A 16,956-nucleotide genomic window follows, 5' to 3' on the forward strand; every position below is an offset into this window, starting at 1 on the left:
AGTTATAAACAGAGAGGGAGGGAGGCAAACCATAAGAGACTCTTGGATACTGAGAACAAACTGAGGGTCTTCAGGGGTTGGGAGAGAGGGAATAGTGGGCGATGGGCACTGAGGAGGGCACTTGTTGGGATGAGCCCTGGGTGTTGTATGGAACCAATCTGACAATAAATTATGTTTTAAAAATAATAAATAAATACTACAAATATTTTTTTAAATGTCTGTCAAAAAAATCCAAATATTTAGGTTTTACCGTAAAAGCAGGTAAGCCCAAGAATGAGGAAATGTATAAATTGTTGCCCATTGATGTTTTCATCCATGTACAGTTCACACAGTTTCACAAATTGATTTTTATACCAAACACAGTCTAAGAAATTGAAGCACTACTTCATATACACATAGATTTTTTAGAAAAATGGACAGATAGCATACTAACGAATAAGTTAGTTATTGAGTCAACAAACATGCACAAAGCTACATGCCTAGCATTGTGCTAGGTGCTGTGTAGGTTACACAAGAAGGGAGATACATAGTCTTCACCTGCTAAGAGTTTGTAGTTGAGCAAAAACATAAAACATTTACTTATAAATAAAGGAAATAATATGACAGAGTTTTACCTGCACAATTTGATATCTGATGAAAAAATCAAAGTGTTACAAAAAATCAGAGGAAGAAACATTTGGGGTTGAAGGGATCATGGAGGATTTCCTGGAAGAGGTGGAGGTGTAACTGGACATACATTGATGGAGTTTGGCTGAACATAGAGGATGAGGAAAGGTTGGAACATAAGTACCAGCCTGCAAGAATAGGGGTTGAATGTAAGCAAAGGAGATGGGGATGCCACTGGAGGGGAACAGGAGAGTTAAACAAAGAAGTTCAAGAGACTGGACTAATATAAAACAAAAGTCAAATGCCCTGGGAGTTTTTTCTTAAATGAAATACCCCATCTCAGCTTATGTTTGATATAGGGACAGATTAGTCATAGAAAAATGTAGTGGGGGGATAGAAGTGGTCCAGCCTTGAAAGCAAAGGGACAAGGAGCATCCAAGACAAAAAGAAACAGCATGATTACCAAAAAGCTGTCAGGTACAGTAATAAGCCTTTATGCTTCATCAAAGTTACCTCTAATTATTTTGAAACTACATCTTTCCTCCTGACCATCTTTCTGCATGCAAAAGAAATGTTAACTTTCTGTAGCTCACCCTTATCACCCTCCTCCCAGACAATTGTTTTCCTAAGAGGAAACCAAGATCACCAAACTCAGCAGCACTAGGACAATTTCAGGGAAGTGGGGTCTCTAAACAGAAGAATCTCTCCTGAGAAATGTTTCCATGCAGGAGACTCTTGGGTGAGGAGCAACTGGCATCAAAGATAAGCTGAGGTTTTGTTTTTTTTTTGTTTTTTTTTGCATCTCACATCCATGAAATACAGCAGATCAACACTAAACCATCCTGCACACTTAGAAAACTTATTGAGGACTAACACAACAATCTGCACAACCTGAATGACAGAACTCAGCAGGTATGCAGCACAAAGAGGTGAACTGGGGGAGAGAGAAGCTGTGGAAGGCAGGGAGCTGTTTTTGCTTGCAGAGAGAGGATAGAGACAGTGGGAGAGTACAGGAAAAACACCCCCCCCCCCAAGAGCAACTGGAAAGACAGGGAAAAGTGGAAATAGCCACAAGGACGAAACAAAAAAGGGAGAAAGGAGAAAGGAGAAGGTTTAAATTCTGTTAAGACTCAGTAAACAGGGGGAGCACCGAATCTGAAACTCCACAGCTCAATAGCTGGTGGTGCTCTGTTGGAAAGGGAAAATCCCCAAGAGCAGAGAGTGAGGTCTAGGGATCCTCGGGCCACACAAGGAGAGGCAGTTCTCTTGCTGGGAGGACGTTTGGTAGAGGCTGTGTAGCCATCCGCAGCCTAAGGTCCCAGCAGACCCCAGAGAATAACCACATTTTCTGGTGCTGGAACAAGGACGTTAAGGGGGAAGGCTGGTGCCAGATGTGTGTTGTGACTTACCATAATCCCTGAAGTGCTGCTGCTACATAATCGTGCGAACTCTTTTGAGGGGGGGCTGGCACTCATTTGCAGTCTCTGGGCATCGGCAGCAGCATGGTTCCACAAATGTTCCTGAGTGCAGCAGGCACCCGGCCATTGCTTGGTGAGACCCTGGCCCAGAAGGTCTGAGTGGGTCAAAGCTCCAGTCTCTCAGAGTGAGGGTTTGTGAAACATGGTCCCATCTGAGATAAAACTCGGGAGGGAGGTGCCGCCTGACAACCAGATAGCTTGGTCACAGACAGTGTTAAAGTGTGAGTGGATGGACGCTGGATACAAAGGAGGCATACACAATTGTTGATTGGGGAGAACAGAGTTCCAATACTAGAGACTGGGTAGCTGGGTGACCCCTCCTGCACACGCACATACACACCCACAAGCGCCACAACATTCCACTCCAGTAAGCTAAGCAGCACCATTTAGTGGATAATGGAGACGCTACAATCAGCCTTGCACAACTGGTCAATCTCACTGTTCAGGAACACCACAAATCTCTCCACCTGCTTAGGTTATGGACTATAAAGTGCTTCATAGTTTGACGTCTAAGGGAAAATGATGTAATTTCAATCATATTTCACTCTATTCGCTGGTTCATCTATTCAATTTTTTTTCTTTTTCATTTATTTTCTTTTTCTTGAATACAGAAGGAGAAAAAATTTATTTTTATTTTCATTTTTTGTTAAAAATATTTTTCATTAATTTTTCTACTACATTTTTTACATTTTTGTGATTTTTTCAAATTCTACATCACTTCCATCATTTCATTTTATTCTAACATTGTATTCATTTTTTTTTCAAATTTTCAAGTTTTCCTTTTTTTCTTTTCTTATCTTTCCCTTTATTCTGTAATCTATCAAGCTCCTTTCAACAACCACACCAAAACACACCTAGAATCTAGCAACACTTATTAGATTTGTGTGTGTGTGTGTTGTTTTTAATTTTTTAAATTAAATTGTTTTTGCCTTATTAATCCCTTTTCTTCTTTCAAAATGAAGAAATGAAGGAATTCACACAAAAACAAAGAGCAGAAAGAAATGACAGCCAGGGACTTAATCAACACAGATATAAGCAAGATGTCTGAACCAGAATTGAGAATCACAATAATAAGAATACTAGCTGGAGTGGAAAATAGATTAGAATCCCTATCTGCAGAGATAAAAGAAGTAAAAACTAATCAGGATGAAATAAAAATGCTATAACTGAGCTGCAATCTCAAATGATTGCCACGGTGGCAAGGATGGATGAGGCAGAGCAGTCAATCAGTTATAGAGAGGACAAACTTATGGAGAATAATGAAGCAGAAAAAAGGGATACTAAGGCAAAAGAGCACAATTTAAGAATGAGAGAAATCAGTGACTCATTAAAAAGGAACATCAGAATCATAGGGGTCCCAGAAGATGAAGACAGAGAAAAGGGGGTAGAAGGGTTATGTGAGCAAATCATAGCAGAAAACATCCTTAACCTGGGGAAAGACACAGACATCAAAATCCAGGAAGCACAGAGAACTCCCATTAGATTCAACAAAAACCGACCATCAACAAGGCATATCATAGTCAAATTCACAAAATATTCAGGTAAGGAAAGAATAATCAAAGTAACAAGGGAAAAAAGTCCTTAACCTACAAGAGAAGACAGATCTGGTTTGCAGTAGACTTATCCACAGAAACTTGGCAGGCCAGAAAGGAGTGGCAGGATACATTCAACCAGCTGAATCAGAAAAATATGCAGCCAAGAATTCTTTATCCAGCAAGGATAAAGATATCCTTGCTGGATAAAGAATTCAAAATAGAAGGAGAGATAAAAAGTTTCCCAGACAAATATAAATTAAAGGAGTTGTGATCACTAAACCAGCCCTGCAAGAAATTTTAAGGGGGACTCTCTGAGGGGAGAAAAAAGAAAGAAAGAAAGAAAGAAAGAAAGAAAGAAAGAAAGAAAGAAGAAAAGAAAAGAAAAGAAAAGAAAAGAAAGACCAAAAGCAGTGAAGACTAGAAAGGGCCAGAGAACACCACTGGATACTCCAACTCTACAACAGATATAATGGCAATACACTCATAACTTTTAGTACTCACTCTAAACATCAATTAACTAAATGCTTCAATCAAAATACATAAGGTAACAGAATGGCTAAGAAAACAAGATCCACCTATAGGCTGTTTACAAAAGACCCACTTTAGACCTAAAGGTACCTTCAGATTGAAAGTAAGGGGATGAAGAACAACCTATCATGTTAATGGTCACCAAAAGAAAGCCGGAGTAGCCATACTTATATCAGACAATCTAGACTTTGAAAAAAAAGACTGTAACGGGATATGAAGAAGGACATTATGTCATAATTAAGGGATCTATTAACTAAGAAGACTTAACAATTGTAAACATTTATGCTCCAAATGTGAGAGCCCCCAAATATATAAATCAATTAATCACAAACATAAAGAAACTCATTTATAACAATAACATAATAGTAGGGGACTTCAACACCCCACCCACAGTAATGGACAGATCAACTAAACAGAAAATCAACAAGGAAACAAAGGCTTTGAATGACACACTAGACCTGATGGACTTAACAGATAATTCAGAACATTTCATCCTAAAGCAGCGATATACACATTCTTCCCCAGTGCACATAGAATGTTCTCCAGAATAGATCACATACTGAGACATAAATCAGCCCTCAACAAGTACAAAAAGATTGAGATCATACCATGCATATTTTCAGACCACAATGCTATGAAACGCGAAATAATCCACAAGAAAAACTTTGGAATGATAACAAATACTTGCAGACTAAAGAACATTCTACTAAAGAATGAATGGGCTAACTAAGATGTTAAAGAGTAAATTAAAAAAAAATGCATGGAAACCAGTGAAAATGATAACACCACAGTCCAAAACCTTTGGGACACAGCAAAGGCAGTCATAAAAGGAAAGTATATAGCAATCCAGGCCTCCTAAAGAAAGAAGAAAGGTCTCAGGTACACAATCTAACCTTACACCTTAAAGGGCTGGAAAAAGAATGGCAAATAAAACCCAAAACAGTGGAAGACAGGAAATAAAGATTAGAGGAGAAATCAATGTTGTCAAAACCAAAACCAAAAACAAAAACAAAAACAAAACAAACAGTATAACAGATCAATGAAGCCAGAAGCTGGTTCTTTGAAAGAATTAACAAAATTGATAAACCACTAGCCAGTTTGATCAAAAAGAAAAAGGAAAGGACCCAAATAAATAAAATCAAGAATGAAAGAGGAGAGATCACAACCAACACAGCAGAAATAAAAACAATAATAACAGAATATTATGAGCAATTATAGACCGATAAAATGGGCAATATGGAAGAAATGGACAAATTCCTAGAAACATATACACACCAAAACTGAACCAGGAAGAAATAGAAAATTTGAACAGACCCATAATCAGTAAGGAAATCGAATTAGTAATCAAAAATCTGCCAAAAAAACAAGAGTCCAGGGGCAGATGGCTTTAGGGGAATTCTACCAAACATTTAAGGAAGAGTTAACACCTATTCTCTTGAAGCTGTTCCAAAAAATAGAAATGGAAGGAAAACTTCCAAACTCTTTCTATGAAGCCAGCATTACCCTGATTCCATACCAGGCAAAGACTCCAGTGAAAGGAGAACTATAGACCAATTTCCCTTATGAACATGGATGCAAAAATCCTCAACAAGGTATTAGCCAACTGAATGTAACATTACACTAAAGGAATTATTCAACACGAGAAAATGGGATTTATCCGTGGGATGCAGGACTGGTTCAATACCCACAAAAAAAAAATCAATGTGATTCATCACATCAATAAGGAAAAGACAAGAAACATGTTCTTCTCAATACATGCAGAGAAAGCATTTGACAAAATACAGCATCATTTCTTGATAAAACCCCTCAAGAAAGGTAGAGATAGAAGGAACATACCTAAACATCATAAAACCCATATAAGAAACCTGACACTACTATCATCCTCAATGGGGAAAAGCTGAGAGCTTTCCCCTTCAGGTCAGGGACAAGACAGGGGTGTCCACTTTCACCACTGTTATTCAACATAATATTGGAAGTTTTAGCTTCAGCAATCAGACAACACAAAGAAATAAAAGGCATCCAAATCAGACAGAAAGAGGTCAAACTTTGACTTTTCACAGATGACACGATATTCTATATGGAAAACCCAAAAGATTCCATCAAAAAACTGCTGAAACTGATCCATGAATTCAGCAAAGTGGAAGGATATAAAATCAATGCACGGAAATCAGTTGCATTCCTATACACCAACAATTAAGCAAGAGAAAGAGAAATCAAGGAATCGATCCCATTTACAATTGCACCAAAAACCATAGGAATAAATCTTACCAAAGAGGTGAAAAATCTATACAATGAAAACTATAGAAGACTTATGAAAGAAATTGAAGAAGACACAAAAAAAATGGGAAAAGATTCCATGGTCCTGGATAGGAAGAACAAATATTGTTAAAATGTCAATACTACCCAAAGCAATCTACATATTCAATGCAATACCTATCAAAATAACAATAGCATTATTCACAGAGCTAGAATAAACATTCTTAAAATTTATATGGAACCAGAAAAGAGCCTGAATAGCCAAAGCAATCTTGAAAAAGAAGACCAAAGCAGTAGGCATCACAATCCCAGACTTCAAGCTCTATTACAAAGCTGTAATCATCAAGATGTATGGTACTGGCACTAAAACAGACACTTAGATCAATGGAACAGAATAGAGAACCCAGAAATGGACCCACAAACATATGGCCAATGGAATATCCAATGGAATAAAGACATTCTCTTCAGCAAGTGGTGCTGGGAAAACTGGACAGCGACATGCAGAAAAATGAACCTGGACCACTTTCTTACACCATACACAAAAATAAACTCAAAATGGATGAAAGACCTCAATGTAAGACAGGAAGCTATCAAAATCCTCAAGGAGAAAACAGGCAAAAACCTTTTTGATCTTGGCCGCAGCAACCTCTTACTCAACACGTCTCCAGAGGCAAGGGAAACCAAAGCAAAAATGAACTATTAGGAACTCATCAAAATAATAAGCTTCCACACAGCGAAGGAATCTATCAGCAAAACTAAAAGGCAACCAATGGAATGGGAGAAGATATTTTCAAATGACATATCAGATAAAGGGTTAGTATCCAAAATCTATAAAGAACTTTTTCAAACTCAACACCCATAAAACAAATAATCCAGTGAAGAAATGAAAAAAAGACATAAATAGACACTTCTCCAAAGAAGACATCCAGATGGCCAACAGAATCATGAAAAAATGCTCAACATCACTCATCATGGGGAAATATAAATCAAAACCATCATGAGATACCACCTCACACCTGGCAGAATAGCTAACATTAACAACTCAGGCAACAACAGATGTTGGCGATGTTGCAGAGAAAGAGTGTCTCTTTTGCACTGCTGGTGGGAATGAAAACTGGTGCAGCAACTCTGGAAAATGGTATGGAGGTTCCTCAAAAAAATTAAAAGTAGAAGTACTCTACGACCCAGCTTTGCACAACTAGGTATTTATCCAAGGGATACAGGTATGCTGTTTGAAAGGGGCACATGCACCTCAATGTTTAAGCAGCACTATCAACAATAGCCAACGTATGGAAAGATCCCAAATGTCCATCGATGGATGAATGCATAAAGAAGATATAGTACACACACACACACACACACACACAATGGAGTATTACTTAGCAATCAAAAACAATGAAATCTTGCAACTACATGATTGGAACCAGAGGGTATTATGCTAAGCAAAATTAGTCAGTCAGAGAAAGACAAATATCATATCACTTCACTCATATGAGGACTTTAAGATACAAAACAGATGAACATTAGGGAAGCGAAGCAAAAATAATATAAAAACATGGAGGGGAACAAAAACATAAGAGATTTTTAAATATGGAGAAGAAACAGAAGGTTGCTGGAAGGGTTGTGGGAGGGGGGTTGGGCTAAATGGGCAAGGGGAATTAAGGAATCTACTCCTGAAATCATTGTTGCACTATATGCTAAATAACTTGGATATAAATTAAAAAATAAATTATATAAAAATTTAAAAATAATAATAGTAAAATAAGTGAAAGAGGAGACTTTACAATAGAAACCACAGATATTAAAAAGTATCAAAAGAGAGTACCATATACAATTATACCTGAAACAAATAGGATAACCTAGAAGAAATGAATAAATTCATAAGAACATGCAAGTTACCAAGACTGAATCATGAAGAAATAGAAAATCTGGTCTCTCTCTTTCTCTCTCCCTCTCTCTCTCTCTCTCTCTCTCTCTCTCTCAAAATAAATAAAGTTTAAAAAGTGGATACCATATAGTTTCACTCTTATGTGGATCCTGAGAAACGTAACAGAAACCCATGGGGGAGGGGAAGGAAAAAAAAAAAAGAGGTTAGAGTGGGAGAGAGCCAAAGCATAAGAGACTGTTAAAAACTGAGAACAAACTGAGGGTTGATGGGGGGTGGGAGGGAGGGCAGGGTGGGTGATGGGTATTGAGGAGGGCACCTTTTGGGATGAGCACTGGGTGTTGTATGGAAACCAATTTGACAGTAAATTTCATATATTAAAAAATAAAAAAAAATAAAATAATTAAAAAATTAAAAAAAACAGTGGGGACACCTGGGTAGCTCAGTCAGTTGAGCATCTTACTCTTAATTTTGGCTCAGGTCATGATCTCACTGTTCATGGATTCAAGCCCCATGTCGGGCTCTAGGCTGACATCACAGAACTTGCTTGGGAGTCTCTCTCTCCTTCTCTCTCTGCCTCTTCCTCACTTCCTCTCTCTCTAACTCTCTAAATAAATAAGTAAATAAATAAATAAATAAACAAACAAATAAAAATAAATAGAAAATATGAACTAATATCAAGGAAGGAGATTGACTCAGTAATAAAAAAAAAATCTCCCAACAAGTAGAAGTCTAGGACTAGAGGGTTTCATAGGAGAATTCAAAGGTTGCTACTCATCACTTGCAACCAATATGGTATTAGAAGCTCTAGCCAGAACAATTAAGCAAGAAAAAGCTATCTTTACCAGAAAGTATGAATTAAAATTGTCATTGTTGGGGCGCCTAGGTGGCTCAGTTGGTTAAGTGTCTGACTTTGGCTCAGGTCATGATCTTGTGGTTTGCAAGCTTGAGCCCCATATCACGCTCTCTGCTGTCAGCACAGGGCTTGCTTCTGATCCTCTGTTCCCCCCTCTCCCTGTTCCTCCTCCGCTTGTACTGTCTCTCTGTCTCAAAAGTAAACAAACATTTAAATAAATAAACTGTCATTGTTTGCTAAACTGTCATTGTTTGCAGATGATGTGATCTTATACATAAAAAAATACTAGAGTACACACACACACACACACACACAAATACATTTAGAACTAATCAATAAATTCACTGAAGTTGTAGGATACAAATAAACACATGAAAATCAATTGCATTTCCATACACTGACAAGAAATTACCTGAAAAAGAAACTAAGAAAACAATCTCTTACAATAGCATGAAAAGCAATAAAGTACTTTGGAATAAATTTAACCAAGGAGATAAAATATCATATACTGAAAACTATGACATTGATGAAATAAATTAAAGAAGACACAAATACATGTAAGATACTCCATGTTCATAGATTGGGAAAATCAATATTATTAAAATGTCCATGCTGTCCAAAGTTACCTATGTATTCAATGCAATCTCCATTAAAATCCCAATCACATTTTTCAGAGAAAGAAAAAATAATTCTAAAATTTGCATGGAACCACAAAATAGCCAGAATAACCTTGAAAAACAAGAACAAACTGGAGTCATCACACTTCCTCATTTCAAACTATATTACTAAGCTGTAGTAGTCAAAACAGTGTGGTACTTGCATAAAAACAAACACATAAACCAATGGAGCAGAACCTAGAGCCCAGAAATAAATCCAAACATATATAGTCAACTAATATTTGAAAAGTGTGTCAGGAATATCCAGTGGGAAGTGGATAGTCACTTCAGTAAATGGTGCGGGGCATCAAACAAACTAGTTACAGACAAGGTTCAGATCCTGGCTCCCCTACTTGTTCTCTGACCTAAGACAGGGTGCTTAACCTTTCTGGAGTTCAGTTTCTTCATATGGAAAATGGAGATATCTTCATAATAGCTTAATGGCTTATCTAAACAAACCTCCACCCCTAGGGATTCTCAAGTCTACAGCCTGAGCAAGAAAAAGAAGCCCAGCACACTGATCCCATGACACCAACTCCACCAGTCATTAATGCAAGTCTTTATTTTGTTGTGTATACAATTTAAGTTATTAAAATTTGTACAATATTTACAAATTAAAAAATCATCTGAAAAAATTAAAAAAATAAATGGCATGGGTGAAAACTGGATATCCACATGCAAAGATGAAAGAAAGAAAGAAAAAAGAAAAAGAAAAAAAGAATTAGACCCTTACACCATCACAAAAGAAAATAGGTTAAAAACTTGAATGTATGACCTGAACCATAAAACTCCTGGAAAAAAACATAGGAAAAAACTCCTTGACATTGGTCTTGGCAATAATCTTTTTTAGATATGACACCAAAAGCATTGGCAATAAAAAAATATATCAAGAGGAACTAAATCAAACTAAAAAGCTCTATACAGCAAAGGAAACAGCCAACAAAATGAAAAGGAAATATATAGAATGGGAGAAAAGATTTGCAAATCACATACCTGGTTAGAGGTTATTATCCAAAATATTTAAGGAACTCATACGTTATAGCAAAAAAAGTCTGATTAAAAATAGGCAGAGAAACTGAATAGACATTTTTCCAAAGAAGACATCCAAATGGAATGTACTCAGTGTCACTAATTACCAGAGAATTGCAAATCAAAGCCACAATGAGATATCACCTCATGCTTGTTAGGATGGGTATTATCAAAAACACAAAAGATAACAAGTGTTGGTGAGAATGTGGAGAATGGGGATCCTTTTGCACTGTTGATGGAAACATAAATTGGTGCAGTCACTATGGATAGAAGTATGGAAGTTCCTCAAAACATTAAAAATAGAACTATGAGGGGTGCCTGAATGGCTCAGTTGGTTGAGTGTCCAACTTCAGCTCAGGTCATGATCTCACAGTTCCTGAATTCGAGCCCCACGTCAGGCTCTGTGCTGACAGCTCAGAGCCTGGAGCCTGCTTTGGATTCTGTTCCTCTGTCCCTCTCTGCCCCTCCCCTATTCATGATCTCTCTCTCTCTCTCTCTTCTCTCTCTCTCAAAAATAAGCATTAAAAAAAAAATAGAACTAATGATATGATCCAGCAATCCCACATCTGGATATGAAATCAATATCTTGAAGTGATATCTGCACTCCCATGTTCACTGCAGCATTATTCATAATCACCAAGAAATAGAAACAATTTGAGTACCTAGTAATAGATAAATGGATGCATAAAATGTGGGGTGTATATACAAGAGAATATTGTTTAGCCATAAAAAAGAAAGAAATTCTATCACTTGAGAAAACATAGATGCATTTGTAAGACATCATGCTAAGTGAAACAAACCAGACACAGAAAGACAAATGTTGCATGATCTCACTTATATGTTGAATCTAAAAAGAAAAAAAAGTCAAACTCATAGTAATAGAGATTACAACGGTAGGTAAGAGAGACTGGGGCAAGGGAGCAGGGGAGGATCTTGGTCTAAGGGTTCAAACTTTCAGTTACAAGATGAATAATTTATAAGGCTCTATATACAAAATGGTGAATATAATTAGTAATACTGTATTGTATACCTGAAATTTCCTAAGGGAGTAGATTTTTTTTCAATTTTTATTTATTTGAGAGAGAGAATTTGCAAGCATGAGGAGGGGGAGAGAGAGAGGAGAGAGAGACTCCCAAGCAGGCTCCATGCTGCTCTTAAAATGGAGCCCAAAGGGGCTCCTGGGTGGCTCAGTCGGTTGAACGGCCGATTTCGGCTCAGGTCATGATCTCGCGGTCCGTGAGTTCGAGCCCCGCGTGGGGCTCTGTGCTGACAGCTGGGAGCCTGAAGCCTGTTTCAGATTCTGTGTCTCCTTCTCTCTCTGACCCTCCCCCATTCATGCTCTGTCTCTCTCTGTCCCAAAAATAAATAAACTTAAAAAAAAATTAAAAAAAAAATGGAGCCCAAAGCGGACCTCAATCTCACAAACTATGAGATTATGACCTGAGCTGAAATCAAGAGTTGGACACTTAAACAACTAAGCCACGCAGGCATCCCACTAAGGAAACAGATCTTAGGTGATCTCAACACACATACAAAATCTTAACTTCCGAGGTGATGGATGTGTTAACTTGATTGTGTAATCATATTACCATGTATACATAAATCAAATCACCACGATGTACACCTTAAATATGAAATTTTATTTGCCAAATACACTTCAATAAAGCTGAGGGGAAAATAAAATAAAAATTTTTCAGAAAGGGGTAAAATACAGAGATCATACAAAGATGAAGATTCAAAATAGAGTGGTGCCTGGGTGGTTCAGTTGGTTAAACATCTGATTCTTGGTCTTGGCTCAGGTCATGATCTCACAGTTTGTGGGATTGACCTCCACAACAAGCTCTGTGCTGACAGCTCAGAGTCTGCTTGGGATTCTCTCTCTCCTTCTCTACCTGCCCTTCCCTCTCTTCCTTTCTCACTACCCCTCCCCCACTCTTGCACACTCTCCCTTAAAATAAATAAATAAAAGAAATAAACTTAAAATAAAAAAGATTCAGAAGAGTAAAGAAATTTCCAAAGCCATAAGAAGGCATTGGAGAAATGCCTTCAAAATTCTGAGTGTAAATTATTTCCAGCCTAAAATCCTATATCAGCTAAATTATTATTCAGGGGTAGAACAAATCTGTTTTGATACATTCAAGGTTTCAAAACATTACCTGATGGACCCAATTCTCAGGACATGCCCTGATTAAATGAAGAACTAAATTCTTTTAAAAGTAAACATATGTAAACAGAAGATGCAACACAAAAAAGAGAAAAGGGAACATTCTCAAGATGTTGGTTCTAGAGAAAGACAGCACTACCAATAGAGGGAAACCAGTCCAGATTAGAGCAGATCAAAAGCATTTCTTTAGAAAATGGAATACATAAAATTTATATTGTGCTTAAAAATACCAGTGGAGATTACACAACTAGGAGCAACCTTGAAGATATTTTGATGATAAACACATAGAAAGCTTTAAAAGACCAGGAAAAGCATTAACTCCAGAAAATAGAAAAAGTTATATAAAAAAATTGCCACATAACTAAGTTGTGAATAGTGCTTAATAGTCATAATAATATTAACAGAAAAGTCATAACAAAAATATTTTCACAGTGTCAGAATGGAAGATAATATGTGCAAACATATGATGATAGCAAGGGGATATGTAAAAAAAGAGTTAAATTCTCATCTTTGATCATGACAATTAACTGAGAATACCAAACCTGAAAAATCAATATAAACATGTCCTTTAGAGATATGGAGTTAAACACTGAAGAAATCCAAAATAGTTAACAGAAACGGTCTCTGGGAAGCAGGAATAAAAACAGAGGTCTAAGGCTGATTTTTTCCCCCACAAGTCAACTATTTGGCTATTGACTGAATAATTATTATTCAGGCATATTTTGGATAAAAACTTTAAGTTAAAAAAAGTTTGAGGAAATAACTAGATAAACCGAAATTAAATTAAAATTAATTAATTTGGTTAATTAATTAACCCAAATTAAATTAAACCCAAATTAAACTTTTACAAAACAATGCTCCAGATTCTTCAAAAGTTTCAATAAAAGCAAAGAAAGTCTGAGGATCTGCTCCAGATTAAAGTAGGCTAAATAGACATGACAACTAAATGTAATAAATGACACTGGACTAGACCATGGAATATTTTTAAAAGGTGATTTAAAAGACATAATTGAGACAACTCAATATTAAATGTTCTGAATTTGATAATTGTATAGGGATTAGTTACAATAATGTTTCTGCTCTTAAAAAATACACACTGAAATATTTATAGTGAAGAGTAATGTTGTTTGAACTTACTTTCAAATGGTGTAGCAAAAATATATAGTATATTCCAGGCACAATATTTTTTATACTCCATGCATTGTCTCATTAAAGACTTATAGTAACTGCATCAAATAGGTTATACAGCTGCTTCTATTTCACAGATGAAAAAAATTGATCCCAGAGAAGCTCATATATCAGGTAAGTGGCAGAGCCAAAACTTGAATACAAATCTGATTAATTTCCCATTTTCTCATTTTCTTCACTGTCCATTTTCTTTTTCTTAAGAGACTTTAATTTCGAGGACAATTTTACATTTACAGAAAAGTTAAGAAGATAGTGCAGAGAGTTTTCAGATACCCTACACCTGGTTTTCCTTGTTAACATCTTACATTACTGTGGTACACTTCTTACAATTAATGAACCAGTATTCATACATTAAGTAAAGGCCATATCTTTAATCCTATTTCTTTAATTTGTACTTAATGTTCCTTTCTGTTGCATAACCTCATCTAACATATATGTTACACATAATAACCTTGTCTCATATGCACCTCTTGACTATACACTTTTACAGACTTTACTTATTTTTGATAATCCTATCACTTTTGAGGGGGGTACTAATAAGATATTTTGTAGGATGCCCCTCTATTAAATTTTTTCTCATGAATAGACTATAATTCTGTGGTTTTGAGAGAAAGACCACAAAATAAATTATTACATTATATCAAAATTAGATACTATCCACATGATTTCTCACTGTTGACCTTGACGTTGAGTTACTGTTTGCCAAGTTTAAACACTGTGTAGTTTATTCTTTTCCCCCCTTTCCATACTGGACAGGAATTTGCTATTTGTAATCTGTACTTATGCAATGGGGAGTTATGCTTCTTCACCTTGAGAGTGGAATATTTATATAAATTATTTGGAATTATTCTGTCTCTTCTTCATTTATTTATTTATTCAATTATTTACTTTTATCAGTATTGACACATGGATATTTATATTTTCGTTATTTTTTTTCTCTTTTTAAATTTTAGACTTTTTTTTCAATATATCAAGTTTATTGTCAAATTGGTTTCCATACAACACCCAGTGCTCATCCCAAAAGGTGTCCTCCTCAATACCCATTCCCCACCCTCCCCTCCCTCCCACCCCCCATCAACCCTCAGTTTGTTCTCAGTTTTTAACAGTCTCTTATGCTTTGGCTTTCTCCCACTCTAACCTCTTTTTTTTTTTTCCTTCCCCTATTCCATGGGTTTCTGTTAAGTTTCTCAGGATCCACATAAGAGTGAAAACATATGGTATCTGTCTTTCTCTGTATGGCTTATTCACTTAGCATCACACTCTCCAGTTCGACCCACGTTGCTACAAAGGGCCATATTTCGTTCTTTCTCATTGCCACGTAGTATTCCATTGTGTATATAAACCACAATTTCTTTATCCATTCATCAGTTGATGGACATTTAGGCTCTTTCCATAATTTGGCTATTGTTGAGAGTGCTGCTATAAACATTGGGGTACAAGTGCCCCTATGCATCAGTACTCCTGTATCCCTTGGGTAAATTCCTAGCAGTGCTATTGCTGGGTCATAGGGTAGGTCTATTTTTAATTTTTTGAGGAACCTCCACACTGTTTTCCAGAGTGGCTGCACCAATTTGCATTCCCACCAACAGTGCAAGAGGGTTCCCATTTCTCCACATCCTCTCCAGCATCTATAGTCTCCTGATTTGTTCATTTTGGCCACTCTGACTGGCGTCAGGTGATATCTGAGTGTGGTTTCGATTTGTATTTCCCTGACGAGGAGCGACGTTGAACATCTTTTCATGTGCCTGTTGGCCATCCGGATGTCTTCTTTAGAGAAGTGTCTATTCATGTTTTCTGCCCATTTCTTCACTGGGTTATTTGTTTTTCGGGTGTGGAGTTTGGTGAGCTCTTTACAGATTTTGGATACTAGCCCCTTGTCTGATATGTCATTTGCAAATATCTTTTCCCATTCCGTTGTTTGCCATTTAGTTTTGTTGGTTGTTTCCTTTGCTGTGCAGAAGTTTTTATCTTCATAAGGTCCCAGTAGTTCATTTTTGCTTTTAATTCCCTTGCCTTTGGGGATGTGTCAAGTAAGAAATTGCTACAGCTGAGGTCAGAGAGGTCTTTTCCTGCTTTCTCCCCTAGGGTTTTGATGGTTTCCTGTCTCACATTCAGGTCGTTTATCCATTTTGAGTTTATTTTTGTGAATGGTGTGAGAAAGTGGTCTAGTTTCATTCTTCTGCACTTTGCTGTCCAGTTCTCCCAGCACCATTTGTTAAAGAGACTGTCTTTTTTCCATTGGATATTCTTTCCTGCTTTGTCAAAGATTAGTTGGCCATACGTTTGTGGGTCTAGTTCTGGGGTTTCTATTCTATTCCATTGGTCTATGTGTCTGCTTTTGTGCCAGTACCATGCTGTCTTGATGATGACAGCTTTGTAGTAGAGGCTAAAGCCTGGGATTGTGATGCCTCCTGCTTTGGTCTTCTTCTTCAAAATTACTTTGGCTATTCGGGGCCTTTCGTGGTTCCATATGAATTTTAGGATTGCTTGTTCTAGTTTCGAGAAGAAATCTGGTGCAATTTTGATTGGGATTGCACTGAATGTGTAGATAGCTTTGGGTAGTATTGACATTTTGACATATTTATTCTTCCAATCCATGAGCACAGAATGTTTTTCCATTTCTTTATATCTTCTTCAATTTCCTTCATAAGCTTTCTATAGTTTTCAGCATGCAGATCCTTTACATCTTTGGTTAGGTTTATTCCTAGGTATTTTATGCTTCTTGGTGCAATTGTGAATGGGATCAGTTTCTTTATTTGTCTTTCTGTTGCTTCT

This window comes from Neofelis nebulosa, chromosome 17 (assembly GCF_028018385.1).
Source record: "Neofelis nebulosa isolate mNeoNeb1 chromosome 17, mNeoNeb1.pri, whole genome shotgun sequence".
Lineage (NCBI taxonomy): Eukaryota > Metazoa > Chordata > Mammalia > Carnivora > Felidae > Neofelis > Neofelis nebulosa.